Here is a 23,281-nt window from a genome sequence, read left to right on the forward strand (position 1 = left end):
TGGTTTATCTCCAACCAAGCATCTCAGCAAGTTTCCCAAACTGCTATTCACAACTTCTGTTTGTCCATCATTCTATGGATGATGTGATGATTTGAACTTCAAATCTATCTTCAATTTCTTCCATATTGTATGCTAGAGATACCATATAAATTTGGTATCTCGATCTAAAAATATACTCTTTGGTAGACCATGTAGTCTCACCACATCTTTGGAAAACAATTTTTCCACAGAAACATCATCATTAGTCTTCTTGCAAGGAATAAAATTTTCCATCTTTGAAAACCTATTAACCATTACAAAAATAGAATCATACCCACATTGTGTCCTCAGTAATCCCAAAACAAAATCCATGCTGACATTCTCCCATGGCTTCTTTGGTATAGATAATGGCTGATACAACCTCGTATTTTTCTTCACTCCTTTCATCATTTGACATACTCTATAATTTTGTACAAACTTCTTCATATCTTGCTACAACTATGGCCAGTAATAATTCTTAGCAACCAAAGCTATGATTTTATCTCTACTAAAATGTCTAGCCAATTCTCCACTATGCTTCTCCTTAATGAGATTTTCTCTCATTGAACTTCTAGGAATGTATACTTGGCTTCTTTTAAACAATAGATTATCTTGGATCATGAAATCTAACCACTTTTCCATATCAAGTGTAACAGGTTTTGTACAAGCCTTCCACACTTCACCAAAATCAAGTTCATTTGGATACAAAGCACTGAGTTCTTTGAACCCAACCATCTCTATCTATATTTCTATTAGCAAAAGTTATCTTCTACTAAGAGCATCTGTAACTTTATTGGACTTCCCACTCTTGTGTTTCAAACAAATGTATAACTTTGTAAAAACTCAACCCATTTTTGATGCCTTTGGTTCAATTTTCCTTGACTATTCAAATATTGCAAAGCTTGATGATCAGTATACAAAACAAACTCCTTGGGAAGAAGATAGTGTCTTGACTTCTTCAATGTGTGAACTATAGCATAAAATTCTTGATCATAAACATAATATTTTCTTTTTACATCATTCAACTTCTCACTAAAATAAGCAATAGGTCTACCTTCTTGGCTCAAAACAACTCCTATTGTAGTACCACTAACATCATAGTCTACTTGAAATACCTTGTTAAAATTAGGAAGTGCTAAAATAGGCTGCTCAATAACTTTATGTTTCAATAGATTAAAACTCTTACCTACTCTTTTAGTCCAGTTAAACTCTTTTCTATCCCCTCTCATTGTTTTAGTCAAGGGTCTACAAATAGTGCTTAAACGTCTTATGAAATTTTTGTAAAATGTAGCTAATTCATGAAAAGATCTTACCTCCATCATATTCCTTGGAGTAGATCATTCAAGGATAGCCTTCACTTTCTATGGGTCCATTTTTAGACCTTCTCCTAAGACTACAAATCTCAGATACACCAATTCCTTCTTTAGAAAATTGCACTTTTTCAGGTTTATCAATAACTTTTCTTCCCCCAACTTACCAAACACCTTGAAAATATGAAACAAATGCTCCTCTAATGTCTTACTAAAGATCAATATATCATCTAGGTAACAATAACAAACTTACCTAGAAACTTCTTTAGTACCTCATTCATGAACCTCATGAAAGTGCACAGTGTATTGGTTAGCCGAAAAGGCATGAATAACCACTCATACAGTCTTTCCCTTGTCTTGAAAGTAGTCTTACACTCATCACCTTCTTTGATATGAATATGATGGCATCCACTCTTCAAATCCATCTTTGTGAGATACTTAGCTCCACTCAAATAGTCCATAATATCATCCATCCTCAACAAAGGAAATCTATACATGATAGTGATCTGTTTGATAGCACAAGAATCTGTGCACATCCTCCATTCTCCATTCTTATTTGGTGCTAACACTTTTGGTACAACACATGGACTCAGACTCTCTTGAATCAACCCCTTCTGCAACAACTCATGAACTTTCCTATTCAACTTTTGACTTTTTGCTGGTCTCATTTTATGCAATGCCTTGTTTGGGAAACTAGCTCCTAGAACCAAATCCATCTGATGAATGATCTTTCTCACTGGGGGAAATCTATCAGGTACATTATTTGATAAAATATTAGAAAACTCTCCCATCATATTTCCAACTTTTGTAGGTATCTCCTCTACTTCTTCCTTACTATCTTTAGGAATTATATCAAAACAAATATGCTCATGCTTCATACCTTTGAGAATCTATTTTCTATCAACAAACATATTTTGGCAGCACTACATACCTTTTCTTCTTTATCCTTCAATGGTTTCAGCTTATGTTTCACTCCATCCTTAGTTAGAGTGTAGGTATTTGCTTGCCCATTATGTACAACATGCCTGTCAAACTAGCATGGCCTACCCAACAACATATGACATATGTCCATAGGTATGATATCACATAGTACCTCATCCTAGTAGCTTCAAATCTTGAACTTCACTAGGCACTACTCATTGACCATGACCTTGTGGTCATCTTGCACCCAACAATACAATATGGGTGTGGATGTTTTTGCCTCTTCAACTTCAAGATGGTGATTATCATTTTTGAAACCAGATTGTCAGTACTTCCACCATCAATGATCACATCACAACACTTATCATCACATCTACACATTGTGTGAAACAAGCTCCTTTATTTAGGTTCATTATCACCACTCAGCAAGGCTCTTTGGTTAACTAGGACTTCCCCTCTTTTAGCATCTTTAGAATGTAAGGATATAGAATCTTCATCAACATGTGCAACTCTGGCCTAGCCTTCTATTCTTTGATCTGTCCTTCCTTGGTATTGTGAGCATTCAAATTCTCTATGCCCTTCTTCCCCATAGTGAAAAGATTTCCCACAAAATCCTCCTCTTCCAAATCCTTGTCCTCTACCTCTTCCCCTCTAATATCTTTTGTTTTGATCATGGAAACAATTGAAATTTTTTCCTCTCTGCTCTTGACTACTACTTCTAGCCTCATCCTTGTTATTTTGTTCATTGTTATGACCACCAAAAGATCATCCACTAGATCTTCCACCCTGATCTCTTCCATTATTCTTATTGTCAAACTTCTTGCTCAGTTTCTCTTCCACTCTTAGGGAAAACTAGTATGCCTCCTCAATACTACTCATTCAAACAAAACTCATCTAATCATAAATGCCTGGCCTTAACCCATTTATATAATGGGCAACTTTCTCATTATCAACTTTTGCATGGCTGGTTCTAATGAGAACTCGATAGAACTCTTCAATATACTCTTTAAAAATTTTTCCCTCTTGCTTCAACCCTTGCATTTTCTTCAATAGATCAAGCTCATAATCCATAGGAATAAATTATTGCTTTAATTTTTCTTTCATCTGATCCGATCTGATGATTTTGTCCTTTTCCTTTTTATTTTGATCCAACTAAACTTCTTGCTAGCAGATCTTCACATTTCCCTTTAGTTTTCCCTTTATAAACTTGACCCTATCAAAATTTTCAATATCTTCATATGAAAAGTACTCCTCTAGCTCATTGATCCAATCAATTAGTTCCTCTAGATTACGATTTCCCAAAAATGTGGGAACTTCAAACTTAGGTCTTTTTCCAATCTTGGAGATGGCCATAAAAAGCCTCTCTTCTTCTAGGTTTAAAATTTCCTCTTCTCTAGGATTTTCTTCTACTTTTTCCTCATCCTTGCTTTCATCTCTTATAGGAAGATTTATTCCTCTTTGCATTTGTTCTTCCAATTCTTACATTTTTCTTTGGAGGGCTCAAAAACCCTCTAGTGTAACACCTACAGCTCTTCTACCACACTCTCTTTGTGGAGGCATTGTTTCACACTTCTACTAAAACCCTAGTGCAAACTGCCTCATTATTGGCAATCTATCTACATACTCAACCCAAACCATGTTCCTAGTGTGAACTACCTCATAGTCAACAATCTATACACACACTCAAGAACTCTAGCTCTGATACCACTTGATGTAGGGTGCTCCCCTTAATACCATAAACTCATAATAGAAACAAAGAAACAACAATGAATGCAAAAAATGGAATATGGACTTCTTATTTGCACCACAAATGTGGATTTACAAAATTCATAAGTACAATATGCTAACACACATGGGTGCCTTCAGTATAACAATTTGCAAGATAGATTGTGAATTGTCACCCAAACTTGTCCTACACAATGTTTGAGCCCTTCTTAAATAGGCAATTTTATACCACTTGAGAAGGTTTTAAATGATCCAACTTAATACCTAGGGCTGATAGACCGTAACAAAACATATAGAGTTAGCCAAATACATCTTTGAAAATTATTTTAGAAATTTTGGTTAGCCCAACTTCAGAAAGCCATAACTAACAAATTGTTGCTCTGATTGGCTATTATAACCACTTTTCAGAAACACCAACTCCTAATCTACAACGTTGGAATGGCACTAGCACCCTTCCTTCAAGTTTTTAGACCTTTTTTGGGCACTCTAAGGCCTCCAACAGTGAGCTTGAAGATTTTTTTGCAATTTTTTCCATCGAAAATCCGTAATAACTTCTTTGATACTAATGCTTAAGCAATGAGATTTTTATGGTAGGCTTAAAACTCTAAAATGAACCTCCCTATAGAAAATGAGAACATTCTAAGCTCATATTACAAACATACTAAAAATAGAAAGCTCCTAGAAATAGCAACCTGCCTGTCTGCTAGTCCTTATTAAAATAGAAAAGACTGAAAAATAAAATATTTTTGGATGATGCAAGTATTCCCTTACACCCAGTATGCTCCTAAATTAGTGATCACACCTCATCAAATTAGGCAAAAAAAAGGTATGTGAGATTGATATCTAAAAGTTATATCATACATTAGTTCCAAAAGATTCTAGTACTAAAAAGATTAGATTAGCATGAACAAAGATGCAAGAAGTTGTCAAAAATTAAAATAAATGTTTAATTTTTTCATTTTGATGCTGAGTATGAAGAGTTTCCTATATGTGTCAATTGGAATGTTAGTTAATGTCAAGCTCGTAGTAGCTGTGGAGCAATGGAAATATTAATGGATGCCGAGTAAACCCAAAACTAGTTATTTTCAAGCTTACAATAATGTAAGCACTAAGCATTAAATGCAAGGTTTTTAAAGGGCATATGTTTGATTTTAACTCATTTTTCATCATTTCAAAATTGAGAAAGAATAAGAAGATAAAGAGGCGATCAGGAAATTCTTTCAGAAGCAATTGCAGAAGATTTGTGTAGCAATTTGTCACCATTTTGTCTAATCTCACAAGGTATTTATCAAGAGTTGAGCTACACATTTTAAATTTTCATAAACCTTAGTTTGACACTATAGCATCAGCTTCAAAAAATTTTGAAGGGAAGGAAGTATTAAATGTTCAGCTAGTTAGTAATGAAGTTAAGCAACATATATTTAAAGTCGTTCCTGACATCACATACAAACAAGACCCTTCTGGCACATTATCCATGATCCCACCAAATGTGATAATGGTATAAGATGTGAGGAAATTCTACAATTAAAAAATAGGAAGCATTGGTGACATGAAGATTAGAGAGGCATACAACAAACTTTTTGAAAATGGTGTTTTGAAGGAAGAATATAAAATTGTTGAGAAAAAGGGTTTAACACAAGCCCTAGATTTTCAAAATGTATTCAAAATAGAGTGGATACAAATTGTGTTGACCTAAATTTATGATGGTTCCTTGTTCCTATAAGGCAGACCAATCAAATTCACCAAGAGAATAATTTATAGGGTTACTGGCTACCCCACCCTAGATTAGCCCAACACACTCAAAAGTGATTTCAAAGAAATGATTAAAAAGAATATTAGAGTAGTCTAGAATAAGAAAGGTATGACAATAGATACAATCACTAATCCTCTTTTTAATTTATGGAGATCCTTGGAGCAATTAGGAAAACCAAGAGTGCATGATGCAAGTTTGGTTCAATATTAATCTGCATATTCTTTTATGTACAGAACAATTCCCCTCATTTGGAATAGTAGGATGGAAGACTAACAAGTCAATTGCAATATATATTGGTGAGTATATTGAGCAGCTAGGAGAAAACTTTGAAACAATCATGACTAACTAACTTGAAGACTTCAAGAAGTCAATGAAGCAAAGACTTAGAATACCAATATCCTTAGTTGAAAAATACTAGGATAACATTTATTTTCTTATGGATGTTGATTAAACATTTGTACAAGCTACCACCCCAATGTTGAGATGGTTGAGATCCTTAGGATATGAGGTAAATTTAGATGAAGCCTTATCAACAATAATAGCTCTACTTGTAGAAGAAGTAAACAAAGACTACACAAGTTTTTGGAAACTATGAGATGGTAAAATCTAAGATTAACATGGATTTGAAGACTACCTCTTCCATGAAGAAAAAGGAAAAGATAGTAAAGAAATTGAAAGAAAAATTTGGAGAGGTCATCAAGGAGGAAGAGGAAGAAGAAGAGGAGGAAAATGAAGGTGTCAAGGGAGAAGAATCTAAGGAAACACCTACTCCTATCGAGCAAAAGAAAAGGAAGGAAAAGGCATAGCCAATGGAGAGGACCAAGAAACTTGTTAAACCAAATTAGCCAAAGCCTACTACACCTACAACTAGAGCCAATACATGTGCTAAAACACAAAATCCTAGAGAAAAGAAAAACCAAATAGAGAAAGAAAGATAGGAGTAGAAAAAATGGAGAAGGAAGTATGTGGCTCAACTAGATTCTAATGAAGAGAAGATAGAATTAGATGACAACGGTCAATTCAAGGTGGTGAGTCACAATTCTCTCTTAGACCTTGAGAATCTTTGTGAAAATGTTAAGAACAATGCAAATCTTTCAAGTTTTAATCATGTAGAATTTGATAAATTAGGTAAAATGGAGAAGAACCAACTGGAAGAGGCATTATATGCCATGATGAAAAAATTTAATACCACACCACTAGAATTTGCCAAATCAGTACGTAAAAATCTATATGACATTGTTGAGCAAAAATTGCACTATTGTCTAAATTTGTAAAGACAAATTAGGGAGAAAACACTAGCCCAAGTAATGTTTGAGTTGACTAAGGGTAAAATTTATAAGGAAATATAGAAATATGCAGTTAGGTTCACACCTAAATATAGAGCCTTTAGCATTCTCGAAAATGATGTTGAAGATGTTGTTAAGAAATCAACACAAATCTAGAAACTCATTTATGGGTTGACCACTATCAAGAAAGGAGAAACTGGCTCTTTAGAAGTTAAAGATGATGAAAAGGATGATGAAAGGGATAAAAAAATTGGAGGAGAGACAGAAACAAAAGAAGATGACAAGGCAACATCTGAGCCTGAGCAGCAAGAAGAACATAGTGTGCATGACACATAATTGATGAGTGTCAGCCCTCCCCGTGAAAAAATAAAAACAATTGAATCTATAAATATAAATGATTTCTCTAATCCATCATCTTAGAACATCAGTCCTCTTACTATAGAAGACTTGAAAAAGATCTTAGATCAATCTACATTGCAAGCCAAACTATGTAGCAATCTAGTTTTGGTGAGTGTAGATGATGTACAAAAGGTAGTAACTGATGTCACAAGGGAAAAGGTGAATCCACAAGAAACACCTTCCATAATCCCTTTAGTTCCTCATGTACAATCTTTGGTGCTAACACTAGAAGTTACTATTGGAAATCTAATTGAAAAGATCATTATTGAAGATCAAAGATGGAGATTTTTGTAAAGAAGGAAGTCGGTTGATAAAGAATGTTTTCAATCATTGTTTTGTCATTGATGTCAAACTTGATATTTTTTGGAAAGAGGATGGAAGAATTGAGTGGGAAATAGGATTCTAAATTTTTTTTTTTAGGAGTCATAGACGAATAAGCAAGAGTTGCTACGTGCCAAAGTTGCAAATTGGTTTAAGGGTGTCAAGAAGAAGGCATCAAGGAGAAGGAAGAATAGAGCATAGAGACTCTACTTTGATAAGTGGTTAGAGAGAGATGATTGCATTGGTACATTGAGCATGAAGACTCATGGGGAAAAAGCTTTAAAAGAGGACAACCTATTAGTGCTGAAGAGACTATAAGCCAGAAAATGTTATGAGCTAATCAAAGATTTGAAATCTGCAAGATAAGTTGTGAATTGTAATCAGGTCAAAATCCTGTATTATTACTCTCTAGCAATTGTATTAGTTAGGGTTAAATCCTATGGACTTAGGTTGGTTTAATAGCCATTTGTAAATCCTTTAATAGGATGGCATTCCAAGTGAATGTTCTAAAGTCATCTAACCAGGCCCACTTCTAACACAGTAGATAAATCCTTTAACTAGGTAACATTTAAGAGTGTGTTGTAGCCTTTAACAGAGTAGGCCTTTCATACGACATCACTTTACAAGAGTGAGAATTGAGTAGCACGTTACTGGTGGTTTTTTCTAAATTGGGTTTTTACATAAATCATTATGTTATGTGTTGATTCTTCATGTGTTATGCTTGCATGTTGATTTATATTAACTTGCTAAGTAGGAAAGTTTTTAAGCTTGGATGAATAAATAGTTTAATGGGCTCACTTTACTTGATAAAAAAGTTTGAATTGGACATTTGGACCTTGAATAACTAATTCACCCCCACCCTCTCAGTCATTCTAAAGCATTTCTAACAATTGGTATTAGAGCCAATCTACTGATTCAGTTTCAAGGTACTAGAAGCAGGAAGATCAAGATGTCCAAGACAGAAGTTCTCAAGCTCAACAAAGACAACTTTTTTGCATGGCAGAGTCTGATGAAATTGCACCTTGGATCAATAGGTGACTATGCACAAACCTCAATTAGAATAGAACATGTAAATCCATTTGGACCTCATACTGCAAATGATTTGAACAAAAGGAAAGAGCACACTCAAGCAATGCTGGAGATTGCCTTTGCTCTCAGCTATGCAAAATATGATGACATCAAAGATTGTGACACTACATTCAAGATGTGGAAAGCCCTAATAGATATACATGGAGGAGATCAAAATGTCCAGAGAGAAAAGAGAGAAAGCCTCAAAGGAAAGTTTGATGACATGAAAATGGAGGAAGGTGAAAATGTTGCTCAATATGTTGCTAGAATGAAAGAAGTGGTAAGTGCAATAAGAAGTCTAGGTGGTCAATTGGAAGAAGAAACTATCAACAAAAAATACTTAAGAACTCTACTCCCTATCTATGCTATTAGAGTTTCTGCCATCCAAGAGCTAAGGTGTGTACAAGGAAACACACTAAACTTTGAAGGAATAGTGGGAAGACTTACTACATTTGAATTGTCCAACTTTAACAACTACAAACTTGAGAACCTTGAATCTACTTTCAAGGCCAAGATGAAAATAAAATAAACTGAGGAGGAGACATCAAAAAAGAAGAGAAGAAAAGGAAAACATGCATCCAGTGATAGCCGCACAGATGAGCAAGATGTGGAATAGTTAGAAGCACTACTGGCTTGAAGATTCCATAGAGGCAAAGGTAAATTCAAATGTAAGCTCCCTATCATATGCTTTAATTGTAATGAAGTAGGTCATATTGCTACAAGTTGTACATAGAAGAAGAACTACAAAGAAGGAAACAAGTACAGGAACAAGAGAGAAGATGATAGTAAAGACTAAAAGGAAAAAGGCAAAAGATGCTACATTGTTGAAAATGATTCTGATGAGAACGATTATGAAGTAGTCTATGTGGCCATGAAGGATGAATCAGATAAAGATGAAGATGAAGCAATAGCATTGGTTACCTGTGTGAACAAGAATGACAAGTGGATCATAGATAGTGGATGCTTACATCATATGACAGGAGATAAAAGTAAGTTCATTACCTTTACTCAATATGATGGAAATAGTGTTAGATTTGGTAATGATACTCCATGTCAAATCAAAGGAAAAGGCTCTATTAAACTTACAAAGAATATTTCATGTGATAATGCATACTATGTTGAAGGATTGAACTACAACTTTTTTAGTGTATCACAAATAGGCAATGTAGGTTGCGAAGTAGAGTTTGGAAACAAAACTGCCAAGATCTATGACACTAATGGAAATCTAATAGGAAAAGGTGAACAAACTAGAAGTAACTTGTTTTACCTAGATATAGAAGATGCAACTTGTCTTGTTGTTAGACTTGATGATGTGTGGTTCTGGCATAAAAGATTGTGTCATGTTAAATTTGACAATCTAATTAGCATCAGCAAAAAGAAGAAGGTCGGAGGGTTGCCTAAACTAGAGAAACCTAAAAACACAATGTGAAAACAATGTCAACTAGGGAAGAGGACCAAGTCTAGCTTGAAAAGAAAAAAATACACTTCCCAAGAAGTACTAGAGTTAGTCCATACAGACTTATGTGGTCCAATAGAAGTGCAAAGTTACCTAGGAGATAGATACATAATGCTATTTGTAGATGATTGTTCAAGGATGATGACTACTATTTTCTTGAAGAAAAAATCTAATGCATTTTAAATGTTCAAGTGGTATTTGGCCAGAGTTGAGAAGGAAACAAGGAAGAATCTGAAATGCCTAAGGTCAAATAGAGGAGGTGAGTTTACATCAAAGTAATTTGAGATATTCTACAATGATAAAGGTATGAAAAGGCAAACATCAGCACCAAGGACTCCACCTTAGAATGGTATTGTTAAAAGAAGGAATAGATCAGTAATAGATTGTGCTAGAACTTTTATGATGGAGAAAAATGTTGCTCTAAACTACTAGAGAGAAGTTGTAAGCATTACAGTCTACACATTGAATAAAGTTCAAGTCAAGAAAGGTACAAGTGCAACACCTTTTGAACTATGGTATGGTCACTCACCTAATGTAAAACATTTCAAAGCATTTGGTTGTAAATGCTACATTCTTAAATATACTAGAAATGGTAAGTTTGATGCAAAGAATGATGAAGGCATATTCCTTGGATACTCCACTAGAAGCAAAGAATATAATTGTTTAAACACTAACACTAACAAGATTGTAAAAAGTGCAAATGTAATTTTTGATGAGCATGCAGAAGTTTAGGTTGATGGAACTAAGCAATCAGAGGATTATAGATCTTTTGTATACTCCTATGAAGGAATGACTATTGAAGACAATGTTTCTAATCAAGTTAAAATCAGCAACGAATTTCAATATCTGCTGAGTCACAGCCAGTGAATGCTGAGCTGCATTCAAAAGTCAAGTTGTAGAATGTAGAAAATGCACATTTTGACTTTCAAATCAATGCACATGAGAGAAATGATGAAGTACTAGATGACGAAGAACAAATTGACTTTGAAGCTAAAGGATCAAACATGGAAAGAAGGACAAAACTAAGGTTAGCCAAGCATGTAAGAAGACATTACCCTAGAGATCAAATAATTGGTGACAAGGATGCTAGACCAATGACAAGAAATAGACTAAGGAATGAATCATGTCTACTAAGAAAAGTTGAACCCAAAATAGTGGAAGATGCACTACAAGATGATGACTAGTATAAAGCTATGAAAGAGGAGATAGATAATATTGAGAAGAACAAATCCTGGACCCTAGCTCTTAGACCAGCTGCCAAGAATGTAATTGGTACCAAATGAGTGTTTAGGAACAAACTTGATGAGAATGGCAAGATAACAAGAAACAAATCCATATTAGTTTGCAAAGGCTATGCACAAGAAGATGGACTAGATTATGGGGAAACATTTGCTCTTGTTGCAAGAATGGAAGGAGTAAGAACACTTCTTTCATATGTCACATACAAAGGTTTCAAAGTCTACCAAATGGATGTCAAGTCTACTTTTCTAAATGGTATACTGGAAGAGGAAGTCTACATAGAAAAATTAGAGGGATTTGTTGATGACAAGAACAACGATATGGTCTGCAAACTGCTTAAGACAATCTTTGGTCTAAAGTAAGCACCTAGAGCATGGTATGAAAGACTAGACAAATATCTTGTGAAGATAGGATTTGAGAGAACAGATGACAACAACAACTTGTATATCAAGGTAGAAAAAGGTAAAGACATTTTGATATCTGAAATATTTGTTCATGATATAATATTTGGAGGAAAAGATATTCTATGCAAAGATTTTGCTGATCAAATGAAACATGAGTTTGAGATGTCAATGTTTGGAGAAATCAAATTCTTTGTTGGTTTGCAAGTACATCAATTGAAGCGTGGCATATTTGTGACCCAATCCAAATACATCAAGGAGATACTCAAGAGATTTGGATTAGAAGATTCAAAGCTAGTTAGCACACCAATAGCAACAGGACATAAGTTATCCAAGAATGATGAGTCAGCTGAAGTGAATCAAATAATGTATAGATCAATGATTGGAAAGTTGTAATATGTTGTACATAATAGACTAGACATTGCATTAGTTGTTGGAATAGTGGCAAGATTTTCTACAAATCCAAGAGAAAATCACTTGATGGCAGTAAAGAGAATACTAACATATCTAAAAGGAATTGATGACTTTGGTTTGTACTACAAGATGAGTGAAAAGTTTGAACTGAGAGCCTACACTGATGCAGATTAGGGAGGTAATATTGATGACAGAAAGAGCACCAGTAGAGGAGCACTTTTCTTGGGAAAAAGATTGATTACATGGACCACCAAAAAGAAATGTTGTACCTCACAGTCCACTGTAGAAGCTGAATATGTTGTAGCTGCTATCAATTGCACTAATATTGTATGGATAAAACATTTGTTGCAAGGTATGAAGGAAGAGGTAAATGAGCCTGTGATACTTTATTGTGATAATACAAGTGCTATCAACATATCAAAGAATTCTATAATGCATGCTAAAACTAAGTATATTGCAATCAAGTATCACTATGTAAGAGAATTGGTGGAAGATAAACAAGTGAAGATGGAATATGTTAGCTCAAAGGAACAGATTACTAACATCTTCACAAAAGCACTACCTAAAGATTCTTTTGAGTATCTTAGAGGTAAGTTAGGGGTGATACCCCTAGCCAAAGCTACTTAAGAATAAGCAAGATTGCCTTGCATCAAATGAGCTGATTGTTGAAGATTTTACAAATTGATGCAGAGGATATTTACTTTAGGATTCATGCCTGAAGTAATCAAAGTGCAAAAGTTACAAATTAGTCACAAGCAAGGTGACAAAGGGAGAAATTGAATGAACTTGCAAATGCTACACTTGCATGATAAGATGCTAATATGTCTTTGGCATTATTGTCAAAGAGGGAGAAATGTTAAGAAATTGATCAACAACTGTTGAGTAGATAAAAAATGAAGAAAGAGGGAGAAAATGTAGAAACTAATAAAATGAAGATAGAGAGAGAAGTAGACAGAAATGATCAATAGTTGAAAGAAAAGATGAAGAAGTTGATCAGAATAGAGAAAGAATAGCAGAAGATAAGCAATGCATATAGAGGGAGAGAAGAAAAGAAAAGGAAGGAGCAAGATGTCCAAGAGAGAAGTTCCCAAGCTCAAAAAAGATAACTTCGCTGCATGGAAAAGTCTAATGAAGTTGCACCTTGGATCAATAGGTGACTATGCAAAAACATCAATTGGAGTAGAACATGTAGATCCAGCTAGACCCCTTTCTGTAGATGATTTGAAAAAAAGAAAGGAGCATAATTAGGTAATGCTAGAGATTGCCTCTACCCTCAACTATGCTAAATTTGATGACATCAAGGGATGTGACTCTGCATTCAAGATGTGGAAAGCCCCATCAGATTTATATGGAGGAGATCTAAATGTTCAAAAAGCAAAAAGAGAAATCCTTAGAGGAAATTTTGATGACATGAAAATGGAAGAAGGTGAAAATGTTGTTCAATATGTTGCTAGAATGTAATAAGTGGTAAGTGCAATAAAAATTTTGGGTGGTCAATCGGAAGATGATATTGTCAAAAGAAAATACTTAAGAACCTTGCTCCCTATCTATGCTATACGAGTTTCAGCTACCTAGGAATTAAGATGTGTACCTAGATATGCATTAACTTTTGAAGGAATAGTAGGAAGACTTACTACCTTTGAGTTGTCCAATTTTGATAACTATAGACCTGAGAATCTTGAGTCTACTTTCAAGGCCAAGCTAACATTGAAAGACATTGAGGAGGTGAAATCAAAGAAGAGTGGAAGAGGAAAACATGCATCTAGTGATAGTAGCACAGATGAGGAAGATGTGGAACAATTGGAAGCAATATTGGCCAAAAGATTTCATAGAGACAAAGGTAAATTCAAACGTACGCTGCCAATCATTTGCTTTAATTGTAATGAAGTAGGTCATATTACTGGAAGGTGTACACAGAAGATGAACTACAAAGAAGGAAACAAGTACAAGAAAAAAAGAGAAGATGATAGTAGAGATTACAAGGACAAAGGTAAAAGATGCTACATTATTGAAGAAGATTTTGATGAAGTAGTTTATGTAGCCATGAAGGATGAATCATATGAAGATGAAGAAATAGAACTGGTAACCTATGTGAACAAGAATGAAAACTGGATCATAGACAATGGATGCTTACATCACATGACAAGAGATAAAAGTAAGTTTATTTGCTTTACTCAAAATGATGGAAATAGTGTTAGATTCGATAATGATGCTCCATGTCAAATCAAAGAAAAAGGTTCTATTAAACTTATAGAGAAAATCTCATGTGATAACATGTACTATGTTGAATGATTGAACTACAATTTGTTGAGTGTGTCACAACTAGGCAATATAGGTTGCAAAGTAGAATTTGAAAACAAAACTACCAAAATCTATGATACTAATAGAAATCTGATAGGAAAAGGTGAACAAACTAGGAGTAATCTATTTTACCTAGATATGGAAGATACAACCTATCTCATTGTTAGACTTGATGATGTCTAGTTATGGCATAAAAGATTGTGTTATGTTAACTTTGACAATTTGATTAGTATCAACAATAAGAAGAAAGTCAAGGGATTTCCAAAACTAAAGAAGCCTGAAAATAGAATGTGCAAGCAATGCCAACTAGGAAAGATGACTAAATCTAGTTTTAGAAGGAAAAATTACACTTTCAAAGAAGTATTAGAGCTAGTCCATATAAACTTATGTGTCCCAATAGAAGTCTAAAGCTACCAAGGAGATAGATACATAATGTTGTTTGTGGATGACTACTCTAGGATGATGACTGCAATGTTCTTAAAGAAAAAATTTGATGCATTTCAAATGTTTAAGTGGTATTTGGCTAGAGTTGAAAAAGAAATAGGAAAGATTCGGAGGTGCCTAAGATTAGATAGAGGAGGAGAGTTTACATCAAAATAATTTGAGATATTCTGTAATGGTAAAGGAATCAAGAGACAAATATTAGCACCAAGAACTCCACCTTAGAATGGCATTGCCAAGAGAAGGAATAGATCAGTGATAGACTATACCAAAACATTGATGATGGAAAAGAATGTTGCTCTAACGTACTGGAGAGAAGCTATAAGTACTATAGTCTATGTCGTAAATCAACTTCAAGTTAAGAAAGGAAAAAATGCAAAACCTTTTGAATTATGGTATGGTCACTCACCTAATGTAAAAGATTTCAAAGTATTTGGATGTAAATTCTATATTCTTAATGTAGAAACCTAAATTTGATTACATCGCTTTGGTAATCTTATTTAGTTATCTCTAAAGGCATCATTAATTAAATTCTTATTTAATTAATCATTTGCCATGCCCTAGTTGATTAATTTAATTAATCATCTATAGTCCTAATTGATAAATCAAATAACCTATCATTTATCAATTAAATCCTATTCTTCTATCTAATTCCAAAATCCCCATTTATTAAATAAATCTATTTGATAAATAAAACCCTCAAATCTAATAACCCCTAACCTATTCCCTAACCCTTCATTTAGCCTATTCCACCCCATCCACCCATACTAACTAAGCTTAGTCACTAACTCACCCACCCTCATGAATGCCATCCACTTGCAAATCTCTAACAAGCTTAATCTAATCCTAAACCATCTCTAAATCCCCCCCTAACCTTGTCACATTCCCTAAGCAAGCTTAAGACTTTCCTAAGCCAAGCAAATTCAACAATCTCAACTCCCTCCAAAATATCCCAACCACTAAGCCTTCAATGCTCCTACAAAGGCCATAAAGACTCTCACAAGCCCATTCATTTCTCTTAAAAGCCATAATGAAGGGTCTTTATGAAGATATTATCCCTTGAGCCTCTTTTGTTGACTCATCCATCCCCTTTCCTCCATCCACTCACCCAATGACATGTGTCACTCCCTGATTGGTGCTAAACAAGCACAATCCATGTGCTCCCCTTTGAGTGCATCCTAGCCCTCCTTAAGCTTTTCCCCATCCTTACATCTTAGCCCTCAAACCCTCAAGCCCTTAGCCTATAAATTGAATCCCCTTCCAAGCCATTTCAATCACAACCTTTGAGCTAAATTTATAGTGTTAGTTTGAAAAACAAAGCCTTTAACCATACCCTTATAATGCCAAATTGAGAGCTCACAAAGCTACCAATTTTCCATTACCCATCCATCTCCATTTGAAGCTATTTTGAGAACCTTGAGCATATATAACAAATATAAACAAATAGAATCATCCCTAAATCAAGAGAAAAAAACTCATTGAGAGAGCCTTTCAATGGCTCACATTCTCATTTGAGTTGGTTTCCTCTTTGTCTCTCTTATATGTTATAGTAATTTTGTTAGTTAATGCTTTGTTCTTTTAATAGATTAGTATTCCTTTGCTAACATATTAGTGTATACACTTAAAGATACTAGAAATGGCAAGTTTGATGCAAAGAGTGATGAAGGCATATTCTTTGGATACTCCACTAGAAGTAAGGCATATAAGTGTTTGAATATTAACACTAATAAGATTTTGGAGATTGCAAATGTAAATTTTGATGAGCATGCAGAAGTCCAAGTTGATGAATCTAAGAAATTAGAAGAGTATAAAACTTTTGTATACTTCTATGAAGGAATGTCTATTAAAGATGATGTTACCAATCAAGTTGGGAATTAGCAAAAAATCTTAGTATCAGCTAAGTCACAACCAGTGAATGTTGAGCTACATTCAGAAGCTAAGTTGCAAAATGAAAAAATGCAAACTTTGAGTCAAAAAATAGTACACATGAAAGAGATGATGAAACACTTGAAAGTGATGTGCAAAGTAACTCTGAAGCTTAAGAATGAAACATGGAAAGAAGGATAGAACCAAGACTAGCCAGATATGTGAGGAGACATCACCCTATAAAACAAATCATTGGTGACAAGGATGTCATACCAATGACAAGGAACATATTAAGGAATGAATCATGTTTGATGAGTAAGATTGAGCCCAAAATAGTGAAAGATGAATTGCATGATGATGATTAGTATAAAGCTATGAAAGAGGAGATAGATCAGAACGAAACCTAGATCATAGTTCCTAGACTAGCTGATAAGAATGTAATTGGTACCAAATGGGTATCTAGGAAAAAACTTGATGAGAATGGTGAGATTAAAAGAAATAAGGCTAGGCTAGTCTACAAAGGCTATGAACAAGAAGAAGGACTAGATTATGAGGGAATATTTTCCCCTATTGTAAAAATAGAAGGATTAAGGACACTACTTGCATATGCTACTTACAAAGGTCTCAAAGTCTACCAAATAGATGTCAAGTCTACTTTTCTAAATGCTATATTGGAAGAGCAAGTCTACATGGAATAATTAGAGGGTTTTTGATGACACCAACAAGGATATGGTTTTCAAATTGCATTAAGCACTCTATGGTTTGAAGCGAGCACATAGAGCATGGTATGAGAGACTACACAAATATCTTGTAAAGATAGGATTTGAGAGATTAGATGACAATAAAAACCTGTATATCAAAGTAGAAAAAAAGATAAAATATTTTGATATATGAAATCTTTGTTGATGATATATGTTAGTTGTGTGTAGAGTCGCCTTTTATTTTTCTGAGGACCTCCTTCAAGTCCTTACCTATCTTGTTCGAAGCCTTTTTCTCACCATTTATGTGTTCACCATTCCTTGAAGCAGTTGGTCGAAGTCACAAACTTCCACGGTTGTGATGCTTTCCTTTGAATAGCTTTGAACCACTTTGAACCTCAGTTCAAAGTAGTTCAAAGTAGTTCAACCAAAGATTTTCATACTAACGTTTTTTCTTTGGCAGGAAATATTCTTTATGCGGTGACTTTATTTGAAGTACTTTGAACCACTTTGAATCTCAGTTCAAAGCAGTTCAAAGTAGTTCTTGATTGGAATGATCGGCGGTAATTTATTTCTAAAGTACGATGCACCGCCTTTTCACAATCAATTGAGGGTCTTGTCAAAATATCAAGAATCAAAAGATTTTTCTCTTTTTCTGAGGAGAAATTCATCATCATTAGAAGTGGGAGAATAGATCTTCGATTTGAGGAATGATCAAATATTGTGAGAAATCAATCATTGTTAATTCATGTGAGAAGAGAAATCATTAAATGAAAAGCTCATGCAGCGATGCTTCGAATGTGCCAAGCTTGATGTGAGGTGATATGTCATCATGCCTATTAATTATCCAATACTTTCTCATGTAAACCTCTCCTTTAATAAAACCCATTCAGTAGCTTTGTAAATTACTTTGCAAAAAGCTGATTTCGAAGAAGAGCTGTTAAGGAAGATAGAAGAATTTATTTGGTTTTCAGCGGAAAGCAGGTGAGAGTTTAGAAATCTTCGTTTTGTTCTATAAATCTGTTGTTTTCAAAGGATTGTTCACCAGAGGTTTTGCTTGTTTTGTTGAAAATGAAGTCAGTCTTGCACTTTTTTGGCAATGCTTCTAGCCTTGAATGTAAGAGACCAGTGATTTGTGATACAAAGTTAGAAGGGGTGAATGAAGAAAAGTTGCAAGCGATTTTCTTGGGAATACTAAAGAGATTAAGGGATGTATGGAAGTGTTAACAAGTGGGTTAATTGAAGCCGCTGCCTTTCCTCCTACTTTCGTAAACCCTGAGCTTTTCCAACTTTGAATTGACCATTATGATGTAAGGAGTAGAAGAATAGTAAGTGAGAATGGAAACACCATACTTTCCATCTCAAGGGAAACAATTTCATCTATTTTACAATTAACAACAAATACCTTTGTCGCATTTTCACCCACTCAATCTTTAGCCGAATACCAAGAAATCCCTAGCATTTTTCAAAACACCCTTGGCAAGAAATGGACCAAAGTTTACTATGGAGGTGGGTCTAGGCTACACAAGGTCATTACTAAGGATCAATGAAGCCTCATATACATGACCTGGTCATATTGTTGCACAGAGTGAAGGGTTCAGCTAATGTATATTTAATGTCATTTGATTTCCACAATCCATTAGTAATATCATGAGAATTTTTGGAGTTTGATTGTGTTGTAATTTTTAAGCATCAACGTTTCGGATCACACACAGTGATCCATCATCAGGATGAGGAGTGCAAGAGAATAGAGAAAAAATGTAAAGTGAAGTTGATGGGATCACTTAAAGTAAAGTGATCCATCAACTTTACATTTTTTCTCTATTCTCTTGCACTCCTCATCCTGATGATGGATCACTGTGTGTGATCCGAAACGTTGATGCTTAAAAATTACAACACAATCAAACTCCAGAAATTCTCATGATATTAATGTATATTTATTTGAAGAGTGGATGTATAGGTACATTGAGATTATCTTAAAGCGAAAGCAATGGATGGATTGGGTGGAGATCATTGCCAATTCCTTGAGGAATTAACTCAAATGCACCAAAGAATCTCGTGAGGATTTCTATATGGCCTCGTATTTAACTTATTGTATTGCCTGTACATGTGATCTCACTACCCTTCCACATGGGGTATGGAATGAAGAGATAATCATCTTCCAATATTGTCCTTTGTTGCAGAAAGATAGAGTTTTAGAGGATTTCTGTAAGGTGCATGATGTATTGTATGGAAGTGTTTATTTGACTCTAAAAGGTGTTCAGATGCTATGACTTTCTTCTGAATCACAGAAGCTAGTTTAGTAGTATGGGAGTCACTTCATTCAGTTTCCTAGGTTCACATATTTGAGAGTTGGAGGGTTTGAAGATGAACCTCTGAAGTTACCCTGATATGCCCTTGATTGTTTCATTTTAGCTGAATTATGTAGATAGCTTTTCTCTTTCATCAAAGATAATCTTCCTCAGGAGAATTAGGAAATGGCTTTCCCTATCACATTGGGCTCCTTAGTCTCTACTAATATCAATAATGCTTCCATCATAAAAAAAAAATTGCTGGGATTCAATCTTGGTTTCTATCACAGCAGGAGAAATTTTGATAGTAAGGGATATGCAACTCTAACCCCTTGCCTTGAAATCAACCCTTCAGATGCTCCTCATCTAGAAGATCTATGGAGAGATTGTGGAAATGAAGAAGAAGTCTTGAAGAAAGACCATTCTAGATTAAACTTACAGAAAATCAGTTCTTTCAGATTGAAGTTCAAAACACAGGGAATTATTGAAGATGGTTCATACCTAATTGAACCCGGTTGGGAGGAGTCAAATGAGGCAAAGTTCCTAGCAGTAGACTAGAGCAAAGATGAGGAAGATGATATTAATTTGAGGGCTATATCTATATTAACCTATATAGATGATTGGTTACAAAGGAAAAGAAGAGGAAATATCAATGACTATTCTCCTAAGGTGATTTCTTCCCCAGGGCCACTTCAATCTGACATTCCATTTTCTCATATTGTAGGTGATGCACCGATTCCGGATAAGAAAGTGAGATCCCCTCCCCATTCGCAAGATATGGTTCCTAGGACGAGATCCCAGTCCAAGTCCAAAGCCTCAAAGAAACCAAGTATTCGGAAATAGAAAATGACATCTCAGGGGTAGGATTCAGACGATAAATTTGTTTCCCCTGATGAGGTAGACAGTGAGGTTCAATTCATTGAAGACCCGAGAGTAGGTTAACCCAAGTTCTTAACTCCAACTAGAGACACTCAGGTAATTTCAACCACTCCTACTATTCCTTCGTGGTTGTCGAATTCAATCAACAAAAAGTGGAGTCTACAACCAGTATCCACACCAGTAAAGGACATAGTCACTAGATATGTGGCCAGAGGTTCTAAAAAAAAGAAAGTGAAAATGGATGCTTGTCTGACCAAAGACCTAGTAATAGGAAAAATCATAGTAGAGGTGGCCACTTATAAACAAAAGAAAGAGTCTCGGGAGATCGATGATGAAGGGTTCAAAGTTACTTCTTTTGAACTAGGTGCTATTAATAGAAATACTGGCAACAATTTCTTTAAGTTTTCTACTGACCACATGCTCACAAAATCAAAGAAAGATTTCAGAGAAAAGAAAGAATTGAAAGCAATGGTGGTGACAATGGCTGCATACATTGATTCGCTGATCAACCTAGGGGCTGTTCCCATAATCCAGATACCATAGCCTTTTGACCCAAACTTTGTTGAGAGCCAACAGTTGATGAAACAGATGCAGAGGGGAAAATTACTAACTAATGCCATGACAAACTAGGTGAATAACATAGTAGACTTGGGAAATAAATTTATTTTTGAAGTTACTAGTATCTACTCCAAAGGTGAAGCGCCGCTAGGGGAGATTCAAACCTTAATCCCAGTATGGGAAACAGAATTAGCATGTTGCCAAGCTATGGTTCTCCAAGTATCAGAGGTTGAAAAATTTAGGGTTCTCATATTCCAGAATGAAAATCCTATGAAGACCGTAGAAAAATAATATGAACTTGAAGGAGTCCATCTACAAAGAAACCATCAAAGAAATACAAGGCATCGAAAATAAGATCATAGGAATGCACAAGGAACTGGTAAAGGACATGAATATTGTCAATCCTACAGGCATCTTACAACTTGAGGAAGGAAATATGGACACCGAAGCATTAACCAGGAGTTTCACCGAAGCAGTAGAACAGATCAGAGACAAAGAATCATCGAAGAATGATGATTTCACCTCATTGGAAAGCATCGAATCCATGTTGCATCTTAATGAGAACCTGATGGCATGTCATAATCTGAAAGTGAAGGAGTATAGGTGGCAGAAAGATGCATGCAGAGCTCGATTGATGAGCTTGAAAAACCCATACTCCCATGCCACACAAGAATTCATATCCACATTTTGGAGTTGGAAGCTAGTGTGCCAAACTGTCGGAGAGAAGGAGAAAACTGACACAGATACTGGGAACTAAACCGTCACCTATTGGTGCTCTTTCTTTTTGATAACTGCTTTCTAGTTTAATAATGATTTCTTGTATTAATCCGATAGGGCTGGGTTTTGATGGAGGCCCTTTGGATTTGAAAAACTATAAATGTTGGGGCATTGAACTATGTTTTTTTCTAGCAAAAATAGGGAATAGAAGATAGAGGTTAGATAGTAGCATTTCAATATAGATTTTTTCTGGATAAAAGTGATTAGTGATAGTATATGAATGTTTTGGCTTCAAAGACTTGGTGCATTGAAATTTGAATATACATATATGAAGAATTTTGAATTATGGTTTGAAACTTTGTGTTCAGAGTGTTGAATCATTATTACTTTGTAGATGTGATTTGGCGATTCAAAAATTCCAGATTGTTGTTACTCGCTTGTAAGTTCTTTTAGTTCCTATTCTTTATTAGTGATGCATGTTGAGATTTTAGTGAAAATCCATTCTTTGAAGTGGGTTTTCTTTTTTATATCAGTTGAATCTGTTCATCTTTAAGTAGCCTTTTGATAATTACCTCACTACCCAGGAGTAGTTGAGAGACCCTTATGCACTTTCGAGAAAAAGTGTGAAAGTAATTTTCAATTTATTATAAATTTGGTAAGGGAGCTGTACCTTCAAAAAATTTAGAGGGGAAGTGTAAAGTGAAAATAATGCTTTCCCAACTATAGTGAGTGATTTTGTTCTTTTATAATATTGGGTATAGAGTAAATTTGATAAACTATTTGAAAGGACAATCTGTTCACTAACAAATTTTTGGTGACTCTACTAGGGAGAGTCCCTTTTGAAAGAGCCTTAACCCTTAGATGTAATGTATAACAATGGTTCTTCCACATAACGAGGTCTTCCCTGTACTACAACCTAACCTTCGATATGAAGATACTGAAGAAGACATAATCTTAGACTTAGCTGAAACCACTTGGCGAGTATGCAGGAGTGGTCAACAATACCAAAAAGCATTAGTAGTTCTTGAAAGAGAAGAAGAAAGAGCTGAATTGTTGAGAGGAGTTTTGGATGTTCAAGCGGCGGCCATTGTGGATAGATTGGCCCAGGCACCTACAAGGCCTTGAACTTATAAGTAAGCTAGAACTGGCTACCCATAGATACACAAGAGGAGAAAGAGAAAAAGGAATTCTTGATGAAAACTTTGAGCCATTGAAGAAC

The sequence above is a fragment of the Cupressus sempervirens genome, chromosome 7 (genome assembly GCF_028749045.1).
Source record: "Cupressus sempervirens isolate cs-2001-9-10 chromosome 7, ASM2874904v1, whole genome shotgun sequence".
NCBI lineage: Eukaryota > Viridiplantae > Streptophyta > Pinopsida > Cupressales > Cupressaceae > Cupressus > Cupressus sempervirens.